The sequence below is a fragment of the Schistocerca americana genome, chromosome 3, assembly GCF_021461395.2.
Source record: "Schistocerca americana isolate TAMUIC-IGC-003095 chromosome 3, iqSchAmer2.1, whole genome shotgun sequence".
Classification (NCBI taxonomy): domain Eukaryota; kingdom Metazoa; phylum Arthropoda; class Insecta; order Orthoptera; family Acrididae; genus Schistocerca; species Schistocerca americana.
In genome coordinates, this window is record NC_060121.1 from 568,230,030 (window position 1) to 568,245,893 (window position 15,864).

Here is a 15,864-nt window from a genome sequence, read left to right on the forward strand (position 1 = left end):
TTCTGTGCTGTGACAAGAATGAATAGGTAGAGAGGAAATTTTGTTTATGTTTACTTTTGAAAAGTTGCATTAAGTTTGTAGGGAAAAAAGTAATGCTTTCTACTGCAGTGTTTAGTCTTAAAGGACGAAAATTGTGCATAAAAAGTATGGTATTCATCATAGAGCTGGGTGGTATCTTTATTTTGGATTTCTAAATGGATAATATAGCTGCAGTGATTACCCATGATGACTAAAAATTGCCTGTGATGGCCAGCAGCTACCATTATGTAAATTTCATTGAGACTGTATGAATCTAATACAGCAGTGTCTTCAAAATAATTAATAATCATCTTCAAAAGACTTTTTGTGATCATTAGCTTGTCACTTTAACAAAATCCTAGGAGAATGGTGACATGTTGTGAGATGCTTTCTCTCTCTCTCTGCAGCAGAAGGAAGGGTACTTTTCTGAAGTCAGTAACCCTCTGGAGATATGACATGTAGCTCCGGCATTGTAATCCTGAGGTGAAAAAAACACTGGCACAGAGTATAAATTACTAGGTGCTCCACCACATAAAAGAAGCAAAAAGTTGTTCAGTCCCTAAGGATTGTGATGCAGTCATATTAATATTAGTACAATGTGCTGCATGTTCCATCATAAAGACGCAATGCAAACATATTAAAAGAAATACATGTATTACTGGGCAAGCGAACTGGTTATCTGGCCAGGGTGGCGACATGACTGTGTTTATGCCTGAGAAGCTTCAGTATTCACACAAGCTGAGCACTGTCACATGCTTTGCATCTGTGTGCACCATTGAATGTATTGTCCATTTACAAGAAGAACAGAAACAAAATGTACAGTACACCTCTCCTTGACTGCTCAGGATGCTTCACTGGCTGTATCCATGAAACTCCCTTCCCCAGTGATATCACTATATTCCCCAGCTGATTTGTTGTCTGCTGTTTCAGTTGCAGAGGTTAGCGTGTACTCCTTTGTTCAAATCTATGCTGATTGATTTTACTGTATTTTCAATTTCCTCATCTGCCAAATTATCTCTTCTCTTGGAGTCATTACACGTTTTTTTGCTTGATGTGTGGCATTTCCACTTTTATAATGTCACTACAGTAAAACTGTGTGTGGCGTTTAGATTAGGCGACTCTCCATCCACCGAGAAGTGTCAGTGTAAGATTTCAAGAAATACCTGCCACAGGTGAGAGTATTAAAATCCTAATGGCAAACTGCTGAAGCAGTCACAACAAAATGGCAGAGTTTGAAGTGCTCATGTAAAGCAGTGAAGCTCACATAATACTAGGTACAGAAAGCAGGTTGAAACATGAAAATGAGAGCAGTGAGATATTTGGGGAAAATTTAAGAATATAATGAAAAGATAGGCAAGTTGGAAATGGTGGTGATATAATAGTCACAGTTGACAAGAAACTCATATCCACCAAGATAGAAGTTGAAGCTGCATGTGGGATTGTTTGGGCAAGACTCAGTATCGGGGATGGGCATAAAATGATGATTAGATCCTTCTGTTGCCCACCAGACTCATCTCCTGATGAAACCAAAAACTTTAGAGAAAACCTCAGTTCACTTGCACATGAGTTCCCCAGCCATACTGTAATCCCTGGTGGAGACTTTAATCATCCAATAATGAATTGGGACCCCGCAGGGGGTCCACAACTTCTGCAGCTCTCTTTCCTTTCCTATATGCCTTCCCTTTCCACCCCCCCCCCCCCCCCCCATCCTTCTCCGCCCTTTACCTTTCCTTATGCCTACACCTGGAGACAGATGCTTGTGACCAAATGAAGTGGTTTCTCTTCTTTTGTCTCTACAGTGTCAAGTATCTGTCCTTACTTTGTTGTTCCTTTTCCTTGATTCTTCTCTTTACCTTCATCTCCACTGCAGCATTTGAGAATTCTTCTCTTCTTTTTATTTCTTTGTTCCTCCCTTTTCCTCTCTTTCCTCCCTGTGCATGTCTGAAGGCCGACCCATGCGTTCCCACGCGTAGCTGGTGATGGGGTAATGTGTAATTCCCTGCCCCGGGTAGACAAGTAAGACACATACGTGCCCCCTGGTAAAGGCAAGGCCCAGGGAGGGTGATTACTCGAACTGGTACCTTCCAAACATGCCGATTGGTCCCTCCATCCATTTCTCAGGAGGTGTGGACAATCACCTGAGGCAAGAATGCTCCCTGAGAGGACCCCCGCTAGGAAGGAGTGCACTATCAGAGACACCGGTAATCATGGGGAATACTTTTGCAATGGTTTTTTCTACTACTACAACTTCAGCCGACAAGAGGAAGCTAGATGAGTCTTAGCCACAGAAAATTCTTCCATCGGTGACAAAGTTCCTAGTTGTTTCTCGGACTGACGAAGGTCAAGACTTCTCAACAGTAATCTGTTTCATTATTCAGAAAGGTTTCGATGCAATTGCAGGTCCTGTAAAGTCTTGTTCCAGGTTACGAAATGTCACCTTGTTGTTAGAAACAGACAGTGCCCTCCAGGCACACAAATTGTTTCGAACTACACTGCTACACACCTTCCCTGTCCGGGTGGAAGCGCACCATACTTTAAACTCGTTGGGCGGGGTGATTTATACAAGATCACTCAACAGATTATCGTATGATGACATTCAAAATTACCCATCTGATCAGGGAGTAATGGCCATACATCAAGTAATGAAAAGGGTTGAAAAGGAATTGGTACCGACCCACACTCACTTCTTGACATTTGACAGAGTTCAACTTCCATCGAACAGAAAAACGGGCTATGAGATACTTTCAGTTCACCCTTAGATCTCCAACCCTACGTGTTGCTATCAATGTCAGAGGTTTAATCATACCTGCCAGTTGCGTTCCAATCCAGCCAAATGCATTACTTGTGGCAGGAATGCCCATGATGGTGATTGTCCACCCCCATGCCCTCATTACATCAACTGTGTGGGCGACCAAGCTGCTTCCTCTAGAGATTGCCCTATTTTTAAAGATGAACGAATTATTCAGGAAATCCAAGTGAAGGAAAAGGTCTCTACCTTTGCTGCTCGTAAGTTATTTTCCAGGAGAAAAAGCCCATTCTGCTCCCAGCGGGTAAATATAGCACTGTCCTCGCCTGTCATTAAACTGCTAAGGAGGTGGCCACGCAGACTTGCGATCTCACCGTTAGCACCACAGTCGTCAAATTGGCCAGCCCAAAGATCGCCCATTCAACCTCCCCACTTTCACCTGTTCACTCTAAGGATCAACCTTCATTGGCTCCTTCTAAATCGTGGGCCCCTAATTTGGATGCCTGGACTTCCAAAAGATTTTTTACGTTCTCAGAGCTCACAACCACCAACTCCTCCTTCATCTCAGCGTCCTGCTTCCAAGAAGGCTCATAACAAACACAGTTCCTCTCCTTCTCCACCAAGGCATGTCTCTTCTACAGCGCCGCACAGTGGTGACTGCCCTCTGCTATCTCACATGTTGCCGAGATGCACCGCTGGCGGCCAATCAACCAGCTGATCACTGGCGGCAGGAGCTGCCCCCGAACAACCTATGGATCAGGATCTTCTGCCTCTGACTGAATGCCAATCCATGCTCTCGGCCACTCGCTCTCGGCAGTCACTCACTTGACGGCAACTGTGGTGAGTATTTTCCCTTTTTCGTCCACCCTAAGTCAGTTATCCTTTGGAACATCCATGGAATTCTCTCCAGTTGGGATGAACTGCCGATCCTGGTCATCTTCTGCCTTCAGGAAATGAAGCTAATCCCCATGATTGTTTTGTCTTCCCTCATTTCCAGTCAGTCCGGTTTGATCTCCTCTCTGTTGATGGCATTCTGGCACACGAGGGACTTATGATTCTTCTTGATGATACTATCCATTATCATCCAATCCCCATACACAGTTCCTTCCAAGCTGTCGCTGTACATCTTTCCCTCTCTAGATACACCTTCTCTTTTTGTACCATTTACATTCCGTCATCCACACCAATGGCAAGAGCCGATCTCCTTCATCTTCTTGATCAGCTCCCATCCCCCTGTTTGCGGGTTGTGGACTTCAACATCCACCAGCCACTTTGGGGATCTCCTTGTCCTTGTTGGAGAGGCTCCTTATTGACTCACCTTTTCCACCAAGCAGATCTTGTTTGTCTCAACACTGGGGAACCTACATTTTTGTCTGTTTCCACGTCAACCTACTCTCATTTGGATCTTTCGGTCGCTACTGTTTGGCTAGCTTGGCACTTTGAATGGTTTGCTCTTGCTGATACACACTTGAGTGACCATTTTCCTTGTGTCCTTCGATTATGGCCACAATTGCCATCTAAGTGCCCAAGACACTGGAACTTTTCCCAAGCCAACTGGACAATTTTCTCCTCTCTCGCAACATTTTATGACTGTCAGTTTCCTAGCATCGATGATCAGGTCACTCATGTTATGGAAGTTATTCTTACAGCCTCAGAACTTTCAATACTTCATACCTCCCCTTTGGGCCGGCACCCCCCAGTTCCTTGGTGGAACGAGGTGTGCCGTGACACAATATGCGAGCGGAGACGTGCTCTTCACATTTTCTTCCACCGTCCTACATTGGCCAACTATATCTGCTATAAGCAATTACGGCTGCGATGCCATCGTATCGTACGTGATAGCAAGAAGGCAAGCTGGCATTTCTTTATCACCTCCTTTAACACCTTCACGCCCTCATCTGTAGTTTGGAGTCGAATTTGGTGGTTATCTGGCACGTCTAGTTTTTCCATGATCCCTGGGCTAACTGTGACGCCAGATACCTTAGTGGACCCAATCGCAATTTCTAACTCATTGGGTCAACACTTTTCTGAGGTTTTGAGCTCTTCAAATTACCCACCAGACTTTCTCCGAAAGAAACAAGCAGCGGAAGAGCAACCTCTTGCTTCCTCCCCTCAAAGTCATGAAAGCTGTAATACCATTTTTTCTATGTGGGAACTCCAACATGTAATCTCTTCCTCTCGCTCTTCCGCCCCAGGACCAGATGGCATCCACGTCCAAATGTTGCCGCATTTATCATACCCTAGTCTGTGTTACCTCCTTCTCCTTTATAATTGAATTTAGACCGACAGTACCTTTCCCAGAAGATGGCAGGAAGCTTTCATCATTCCTATTCCGAAACCTGTAAAAGACAAACATCTCCCCTCTAACTATCAACCAATCTCTCTCACGAGTAGTGTATGTAAGGTTTTGGAGCATAAGGTAAATTACCATGTAGGCTGGTGGCTGGAGTTCCAGAACCTTTTGACACCTGCCCAGTGCAGTTTCCAAAAGCATTGTTCTGCAAGTTGACCATCTTGTTGCTCTCTCCACTTATATCATGAACAATTGTCTCAGGGAACGCCAAACTGTAGCTATAATTTTTGATCTGGAGAGGGCTCATGATACCTGTTGGAGGACAGGTATCCTCTGCACACTTTTCTCTTGGGGCTTTCGAGGTCGTCTACCCCTTTTCATCTGTGAATTTATGACAGAGCGCACATTTAAGGTGCGGGTGAACACTACTCTATCCTGTACTTTTTCCCAAGAAAACGGGGTGCCCCAGGGCTCCGTGCTAAGTGTTGTACTGTTTGCCATCGCCATAAATCCAATTTTGGATTGTCTCCTTCCCAGTGTCTCAGGCTCCCTCTTTATCAGTGATTTTGCAATCTACTACACCTCTAAACGGACCAGCCTTCTTGAACAAAGTCTTCAAGAATGTCTCAATCGCCTCCACTCATGGAGCATCGAAACCAGCTTCAGATTTTCTCCCAGTAAGACTGTCTGTGTAAATTTTTGGCATCGTATTGAGTTTTATCCACCTTCACTACATCTAGGCCCTATTGACCTTCCGTTTACAGATGTTGCCAAATTCTTGGGACTTACATTTGACAGAAAACTGTGCTGACATTTCATATCTTAAGTTCGCTGTCTGCAATCCCTCAGTACCCTCTGTGTTCTGAGTGGTACCTCGTGGGGAGCGGACCAAGTGGTCTTCCTCCGCCTATATTGTGTCTTAGCGTGCTTGAAATTGGACTACGGAACCATAGTTTACTCCTCTGCATGGCTGTCTATCCTTCAGTGTCTAGATTCTGTCCACCACCGTGGATTGCGTTTAGCGTCTCAAGCTTTTTACATTAGCGCCATGAAGAGCCTTTATGCTGAGACTGCTGAACTTCTGCTGTCCAATTGGCGAGCCGTCCTTCTGAGTCATTACACTAGTCATCTGTCTTCCATGACTGCTCATCCGACCCATGCCCTTTTTTTTTTGACGCCTCCTTAGATTTAGGGTATGCAGTGAGCCCTTCCTCTCTACTACCACCGGGAGTCCACTTCTGTCAACTGCTACACTCACTTTCCTTTCAATTTCCTAAAACTTTCTTGATAAATGGGGTACAATGCCACGTTGGTTTCGCCACCGGACCTGCCTTCTCCGTGACCTTTGTCAGCTTCCCAAGGATAGTAACCCCCCCCCCCTCCCCTATAGTTTATCGTCGGGCATTTGCTGCTCTAAGCGCACAAATAGAGGATGCTACATTTATTTACACTGGCGGCTCCAAGACCACCTTTGGTGTCGGGAGTGCCTATATTATTGACAGCACCCGTATTAGATTTCAGCTTCCCAACCAGTGTTCAGTTTTTACTGCAGAGCTTTACGCTGTTCTACAGGCTGCCCAATACATCTGTTGTCATCAGCGGGTACAGTGTATTATATGCTCGGATTCACTCAGTTCTCTTCTCAATCTCCAAGTTCTTTGTCCCATCCATCCTCTGGTCCACCAGATTCAGGACTGCCTTCACATGCTCCAATTGGGGGGCATCTCTGTGGCATCCCTCTGGATCCCAGGACAGGTTGGTATACGTGGAAACGAGGCAGCCAATATAGAGGCAAAGGGTGCTGTCTCTCTTCCTCGGCCCGCTGTTCCCATGATTCCCTTTGCCCATCTACAGAGTGTTTTATGTGGCCGTGGTCGTGTTTTTTTATGGCACACACATTGATCTGCACTTCAGGATAATAAATTACGGGAAATAAAACCTCTTCCCTGTTGCTTGGACCTCTTCTTCCCAGCCTTGTCGTCGGGAGAAGGTAATTTTAACTGAACTCCAGATTGGGCACTGTCTTTTTAGCCACAGACATCTTTTATGTGGCGACCCTCCCCCGCTTTGTCCCCACTGTATCAATCATGGACGGTGAGACACCTTTTACTTCAGTACCCCTATTTTAATCCGCTACGCACATGTTTACAGCTGTCTCCTGATATATCTTTCCTTTTAGCAAATGACGTGTGCTCACCTGATTGCATTCTTGAGTTTAGAAGTGTTAGTGAGATGACATCGGTTGTTTGAAGCTCTTTTTGGGGAAAACAATCCCCCTTCAATAGCACTTTTCTAAAATTTCCTTCCTTTTTAGTTTCCCTCTGTCTTGAGTTTCACTCCCATAGCTGCTGATTTAAATTCCTGTTTTTTATGACCATAGCTGTTTTGTGCCCTGAAACCACAATATAAAAAATAAGTAAGAAAGAAAGAACGAATCAGGAAAATTACAGTTTTGTTAAAGAGGGCATGATAAGACATCCTGTGAAACTTTACCAAATGCCTTCTCGGAAAACTACCTTGAACAGATAATTAGGAACAGCACTCATGATGGAAATATATTGAATCTAATGGGCTGCAACTAAACCTAACCTCTTTGAGGATGTCCACATCAAAACTGGTATCAGTGACCATGATGCCAGTTGTGGCAACTATGATTACCAAAGTACAAAAGACATCTAAAACATGCAGAAAGATATATAGACACACACACACAAACACACACACACACACACACACACACACACACACAGTAAGCCAGATAAAAAATCAGTAGTGTCATAAGCCGGTGAGGAACCTGAAACATTCAGCACGGGGCGGAGCATGTAGAGGAACTCTGGCTCAAGTTTAGACGAGTAGTTCATCATGCACTGTATAGATATGTACCCAGTAGAACAATTCATAATGGGAGGGAACCTCCATGGTATAAAATGTATAAAGTCACTGTAAAGGCACTTCTAAAGAAACAGAGATTACAGCGTAATAGGTGTAAAACAAAGCATAAGGCTATACAGGATGGAGAAAAATTGTGTTACAAAATTTTAACCCTGTATAGCTGATGCCAGTAGGAGCCAAAATTACTAATGTTGTGTAGGTCAACAAAGCATCATTTTTAAACAATGGAAACTTGGCACATGTGCTCCGATTGGCCATGGGATTGCCCTGTTGCCATTCGTTGGTTGATGGGCAGCGCTGTGGTTGTTGGTTCGTACAAACAAACATCCAACGCCCTGTCACTGCCCCAACATGATACACACACATGTCGAATAGATCTTGCTGGTTGTCTCCACCTCACATCATAGGCATTCACACGTAAGCTTTGCTTCGGAGCACACGCACGTCACCTGCGATTTAGTAATACAGTAAGCATGGCGGTACAGTATTCTTTTGAAGAACAATGAGATATGGTTTTTGTTTATGGACCAGCTGATGGTAATGTGAATGAAGCTTGACAGTTATATGAGGAATGGTACACAGCAAGACGCCACCCACACCCGGAAACATTTACAGCAACTCATCGGCGAATTGGCAAAAAAGGCTCATTAGCGGGATATCATTGTGATGCTGGAAGACCTCGAACATGGTGGGATGCTGCATTTGAAGAGAATATTCTTGAGTACTTTGAGGTAGCACCTGTTACAAGTACTTGAGCAGTTGGACACGACATGGGGGTCACTCATCGGTTAGTCTTGGAGGTTTTGAAGGATGACAGCCAGTATCCATTTAGTTTCCACCCTGTCCAAGACCTAAATCCTTTGGCAGACTATGAACACAGGCTAGGGTCTTACCGGTGGTTTCTGCCACATGTTGCATGAGATCCTGACTTCCCTGCCATTGTGTTGTTTACTGACAAGTGCATCTTCTGTCGGGATGGCCTTTACAACACTCAAAATGTCTATTAGTGGCCAATGGGAAATCCTCACGTCATGTACATCCACAGACACCAGGAACTATTTTCGCTCAACTTTTGGGCAGGTGGTGTGGTGACCATTTGATTGGGCTGGTCTGTCTACTTGTTCAACTTACCACCACTTTTTGCAAGAAACTCTACCTGGCCTGCTGGAAGATGTTCCTCTGGACATACAGCTATGAATGTGGTTGCAGCATGATGGGGCACCTGCAAATAACAGTTATGCTGTGCATGGATATTTAAATGAACTCTTTGGTGTCCGGCTAATTGGCAGAGGGGCTCATAGGACATGGCCACCACAATCACCAGATCTCACGCCACCGGACTTTTTGCTGTGGGGATTCTTCAAGGTTGTAGTTCACCCACACATTTGTGAACCACCTAGAACTGAAGAGGAATTAATGGACCACATTCAACATGCCGCCAATCACATCAGGGCAATGCCAGGAATCTTTGAAAGAGTTTGGCAAAACACTGTTCGAGTACTTGCTTTAAGTAAACAATATCTTAGCTACAAAAAATGCCCTTTTCAGGGCCGACAAAATTTATAAAATTTTCTGTACACAAACTAACAGCTGTTGATGGGTTTGTTTTCACTACGTCTTCCATGAAACTACAATGGATGTGCCACGAACCCGGCATCCAGAGTGGAAGGCTGGCATGCTACCACTGAGCATTTGGACTGCCTTGGGTACATCGCGATCTCCAGCAGGCAAAGCATTCGCGGTCATGCGTTGTCCAGAGCATGTGGAAATAGGGCAATCCCGGGGTCAGTCGGAGCGTGTGGTGCCAAGTTTCCGTAGTTTAAAAATTGTGCATTGTCGACCACACAACATTAGTAATATTGGTTCCTACTGTCATCAGCTATCCAGGGTTAAAATTTCGTGACACAACTTTTCTCCAACCTGTAGAGAGAAAAAACCCCATTTGGCTATCAAGAGAGCAATGTGTGATGCCTTCAGTGGCTACTGTACAAGAATGTTGTCAAGTGATCTTCCACAGAATGCAAAGAAATTTGGGTCTTATGTATAGGTTGTTAGTGGCACTGAAGTTAAGTGTCCAGTCCCTAGTGAATGAAACAGGTAGTGAAATTGAGGGTAGCAAAGCAAAAGCTGAAATGTTTAACATTATTTTCAAATGTTGCTTTACAAAGGAAATCCCAAGAGAATGGCCCCAATTTAATTCCTGTACCACTGAAAAGATAAGTGAAGTAAGTGTTAGCGTCAGTGTTGTTGAGAAACAGCTGAAATCATTAAAACTGAGCAGAGCTCCAGGCTTAATAGAGTCCCTGAGTTAAACCCCCTTCTAACCATAATCTCTCATAGATCCCTGGAACAAAAAACTGTGCCCAGTTCTTGGAAAATAGGCAGATCACACCCGTCTACAAGAAGGATAGTAGAAGTGATTCACAAAACTACCGTACAATATTCTTGACATCAATTTGTTGTAGAATCTTAGAACATATTCTGAGCTCAAACGTAATGCGGTATCTTGAGCAGAATGATCTCCTCAATACTACCAGCATTTATTTCGAAAGCATTGATCATGTGAAGCCCAACTCACAATTTTCTCATGTGAGATATTGGAAGCTTTGGATCAAGGCAATAAGGTAGATTCAGTTTCTTGACTTCCGAAAAGTATTTGTCGAAAGTATGATCTTATGTGGCATCAAGTGAAATTTGTGACTGGATTGGGGACTTTTTGGTAGGGAGAATGCAACATGTTATTTTGGACGGAGAGGCATCATCAGATGTAGAAGTAACTTCGGGTGTGCCTCAGGGAAGAGTGTTGGGATCTTTGCTGTTCATGTTGTATATTAATGACCTTGCAGACAATATTAATAGTAAAATCAGGCTTTCTGCAGATGATGCAGTTAACTACAATGAAGTAATATCTGAAAGAAGCTGCATGAATATTCAGCCATATCTGAATAAGATTTCAACATGGTGCAGAGATTGCTAACTTACTCTGAATGTTCAGAAATGTAAAATTTTGCACTTCAAGAAACGAGAAACAATAGTATCCTGTGACTATAATATCAATGACCCACTGCTGGAATCAGCTGAATCATACGATTACCTGGATGTAATGTTTTGTAGGAATATGAAATGGAAGGATCACATAGGTTCAGTGATGGGTAAAGCATGTGGTTGGCTTTGGTTTACTGGTGGAGTGGGAGGGTGCAATCAGTCTATTAAGGAGATTGCTTACAAATCACTCGTGCGACCGATTCTAGAATATAGTCATGTAGAAGAAGGTGTAATTAAATGAATGATGAGCACTAATTTCATTTAACAAAGGTTTATTCAGCACTAGCACATACAAGAGTGCAGAGCGAACTGCCTCCGGCCAGAACACATACAGTATGTACACAGCTACAGAACATTCCAGTACAATGATTCTTGACAATTGTGGATACTTCTAGAATGTACTCGAACCAAATATAGAAATTAAAGTTGTACAGTCCAGGTGAGTTTTGAACTCACGACCCTCCATGCAAACATTTTAGTATCATAACCACTACACCACGGTGCTACTCAGCTTCTTCTGTGACATTGCTCGCTCCTTAAGAGAACAGCGTCTCGATGTTATGTCCTCCTAGCCCAGGAACGAGTCATTGGTCCTGCATACTCCGACTCTCGATGACTGATGCTTGCCCTGGTGGTGATCTTCTTAGAACTTCTTATTCCGCTTGTTGCCTGTTGCTGGAGTTTTGAATTTACCCTGGGTGGCAGGATCCTTGTAGGGCTTCATTCGAAGGATGTGGACTGTATCTTTAATCTTTCGGCGCCTTGCGTTGCCGTCGAAATCTTCAACTTAATAAATTACAACAGACAACTGTCTTACAACATTATGAGGTCCAAAGTAGTGCCTGAGAAGCTTCTCAGAGACACCAAACTTCGTTCGAACAGGAGTGAAGATCCAGACGAGGTCACCAGGCTGGTAGACAACAGGGCGGTGGCTCGCGTCGTACCCTCGGCGATCATTTTCTTGGGCCTGCAGTGTGCTGAGCCGAGCTAACTGCTGAGCTTCCTCAGCTCTGATTAACACCTGGCCAATGTAGTTGTTGTCCATGTCATCAGATGTAACGGAAACACAGTGTCCACAGTATGTATACAGTCACCTCACACCCGTGCACCAGGAAAAATGGCATAAATCCTGTGGTATCTTGTTTGGCGGTGTTTTAGGCAAACGTCATGAAAGGTAGCACCTCATCCCAGTTGCTCTGCTCAACATTGACGAACGAACATTGATAGTATGTTGGCTAAGGTCTTATTAAGATGTTCAGTAAGCCTGTTAGTTTGCAGATGGTAGGCAGTCATCATGTGATGAGTAATGTTGCACAAACGGTTTATCTCTGCCACAAGATTCGATTGAAAAACTTTCCCTAACTCCGTAATTAATGACCTTGGGGCACCAGGCTTTAATACAATGTCTTCCATGATGAATTTGGCTACCTTGGATGCTTTGGCTGTTTTCATGGCTTTTGTAATGGCATAGTGTGTCAGATAATCAGGGCAAACAATAATCCATTTATTTCCACTAGCAGACATTGGAAATTGTCCAAAGAGGTCAATCCCAACACGCTGGAAAGGCGTTTCGGCTGGTGGAATTGGTATGAGTTGGCCAGGTGGTTTTTGAGGAACTGCCTTTCTCCTCTGACACTCTCGACAGTGCGACACATAGTGACGGACACTCCTAAATAAACCTGACCAGAAAAATCTCTTGCAGATTCTATCATATGTCTTAATAAATCAGAAATGTCTGGCCTCAGGTGTGTCATGGAATTTCTGTAGAACATCTCAGCAAATGTGTTTAGGAATCACTGGTAGCCAGCTCTTTCCAAGCAGATCAAAGTTTTTCTTGCAAAGTAATCCATTAACTACCTTAAATTGTCCTTTCACATCCTATGACCAATTTAAGGCAAGCATAATGTGAGATATCTTGGCATCTTTCTTCTGCTCAGCAGACAGATCCTGGAGTGCAGCGAGGCAATCACTATCTTCATCAAAGTCTTGATGGTTTCGCACAGGGTTTCTTGAGAGACAGTCAGCATCTTCGTGTTTTCTTCCACTTTTGTACACTATGGTAATGTCATACTCTTGAAGACGTTGTGCCCACCTGGCAAGTCATCCTGTTGCATCCTTAAGACCTGTCAACCAACAAATTGAATGAACAACTCTTGGAGTGGCCTGGCTTTGATACAAAAGTCTTTGATAAAACGACAGTAATAAGAGCATAATCCAAGGAAGCTTCTCACATCTCTAATACTTTCAGGAATAGGAAATTCCGTTATAGATCTAACTTTTTTTGGGCCTAGCTGCACACATTCATTTGACACAACGTGTCCAAGTATTTTGATTTCTTTTGCTCCAAAGAGACACTTTTTTGGGTTAGGTTTCAGTCTGCCTTGTTGGAGACATTTAAGAACAGCCCTCAGTCTCTTTATATGTTCATCAAATGTCTCTGAGAACCCTGTAATGTCACCTAAATAACAAAGACACATCGTCCACTTCAGGTGAAGGTGAAGATTATCCATCATCTGTTCAAAAGTCGCTGGTGCATTACACAAACCAAACGGCATTACCTTAAGCTCATACCAGCCCTCAGGGGTGATGAATGCAGTTTTCTCATGATCAATCTCATCTACTTCGATTTGCCAGTATCCCGAGTACATGTACGTGGTGGAGAAAAACTTAGCCCACTTCAGACAATCAAGTGTATCGTCAATTTGTGGAAGAGGGTAAACATCCTTTTTATTTAAGCTTCCTGTAATGAACACAAAAGTGTCAACTGCCATCCTTCTTCCTGACGAGGACCACTGATGATGACCATGGGCTCTGCAAAGGCTGAATGATATCATTCTTCATCATTTTCTCTACCTCGTCGCGAGTTATTCGACGTTCCACTGCTGAAACACGGTATGCTCTCTGGCTTATTGGTTGATGGTCTCCAGTGCTTCACTGTCGATTTGTCTAATCTGCTCTTCACCTGTGGATTGAAGCACACAGAGAACTTCTTGAAGAATGGCAAGTAGCTTCTTCTGTTTTTCCTTAGTGAGATCTGGTGATAGTCGAGCTAGAAGATCTTGTCTCGTAGTGGTAGCGCTAATTTCGCCCACAGACTTGGCATGGGAGGTTTCTATGATGCTCAGCTGTTCTTCAATTAACGGCTCAGCATTTGCTATGCACATTTGTCTTGGAAGGATCTGTGGTTCTTGGCGACAGTAACTATCCACAATTCACCGAATCCATTCTTAAATGAGACGACAGAGGCTGGGATGACCAAGTTATTCTTCAGTAGTATGCTTCTCTTACATTCCACTACAAGATCCATGGGTTGATGCATGACATGACACATGACAGTTACCTTTCTAGCGCTGTCTGCAGGAATGATCACTTCAACCAGCACACATAGTCTCCACACATTCAGATGCGCATCTTCCTGACTACAGTATCTCATCTCATCTCCTCTAGCATAATCTTCGAGCAACCACAATCTATAATTGCCTAAGAAGCTTTCAAAAAGTCCCATCCAAGAATGACATCATGATTACACTCTTGAAAGATGATGAGTTCTAAGGGCTGTGTATGGCCGCTTATACGCACACGAATGGTACATCTTCATGTAGGTGTTACATATTTCCCATTAGCCACCTTCAGCAGAGATGTTTTGTTGTCAACGAATATGGTTTTCTGCAACTGGCAATGGTACTTCTCCGAAATGACTGAATATGATGATTCAGAGTCCACAAGAGCTTGGGCTGGTTGGCCATCCTTGAGGATATCAACGTAGTTTCGTATCATTTTTGTATTGATTGACGGCAGAGGATTTTTCTCTTTGGTGGCTTCACCTCCATGGAAGGTCGCACCCTTTAGTTTTCCAGGTTGCGGCAGCTGGGTGATCGGTTGGAGCTTCTAAATGGCAATGGAGACCTTGATCAGCATGTTGGGGATCGTCCTCTCCAGTGGCTAGCTTGCAGCGATGGTGACCTACATTGTCCTGCACCCACATCTTCTTGTTCATCTTCGTCGTCCCGGAGTTGGCGTTGGCTCAGATCGGTCTGCTGTCTTCTGGCGTAGGCGTCATCAAATATCCACCGCCTTTCTCGACAATAGCACACCACGTGTCCCAGTCGTCCACAGTGGAAACATACTGGTTGGTCATCCTGGGTGCTCCAGACGTCAGTCTTCCTTGGTGCCCAAACAGGTTCCTCATGCAGCATTGTAGGAATGTAACTCTGCCTGGGTCTCGACTTTTTCACCATTTTAAAGGGAAATGAAGGATGAAAGATTGGGTTCAATGTCTGTTCCACTTCCTCCCTTATGACCTCTTCACGCGTCTCGGTTTTTTGCTAGCTGTGCAATCCAAGTGCCTTCTGAACTTCCTTTCTCACTCTCTGATGAAGAACGCTTGTGAAATCAGTTGCTTCCTCCATCATAGACATCGATACGACGTTTGGAAGCCGTTCAAACTTATTGCATGTAATTCTTTTTTGATGCATTGTCTCGATATACTGGCACCATTTTATGAAGTCGTCTGCTGTCGTAACCTCTGTCAGGACTAGGGCTTGATACATGTCCTCAGCAACACCGTTCGTGAGACGTGCAACCTTATCATCTTCCTTCATTCTAAGATCCACTATTTTACATAGCTCCAAGACGTCTGGAATGTAGGACGCTGTAGTTTCTCCTGGACGCTGTGCCCTGCACTTTAATTTATCTTCAGCCTTGCACTTCTGTCATTGTGTGTCACTGAAATACTTGCGCAGTTCCGCCTGGAACACTTCCCAGCTTGTGAACTTCTCCTCATTGTTCTCATACCGTTGCTTGGCAGTGCCCTCCAAGTAGAAAAATATGTTAGCCAAACACACGGTGTCATCCCATTTGTTAAATTTGG

At 44.0% G+C, this 15,864-nt stretch overlaps 1 protein-coding gene across 5 annotated transcripts in view; it reads left to right on the forward strand.

Annotated features, from left to right (window-relative positions):
- The window catches only part of LOC124607203 (probable tRNA pseudouridine synthase 1), a 68,628-nt gene that overhangs the window by 26,355 nt on the left and 26,409 nt on the right, over positions 1 to 15,864 (forward strand). The window lies entirely within an intron of this gene.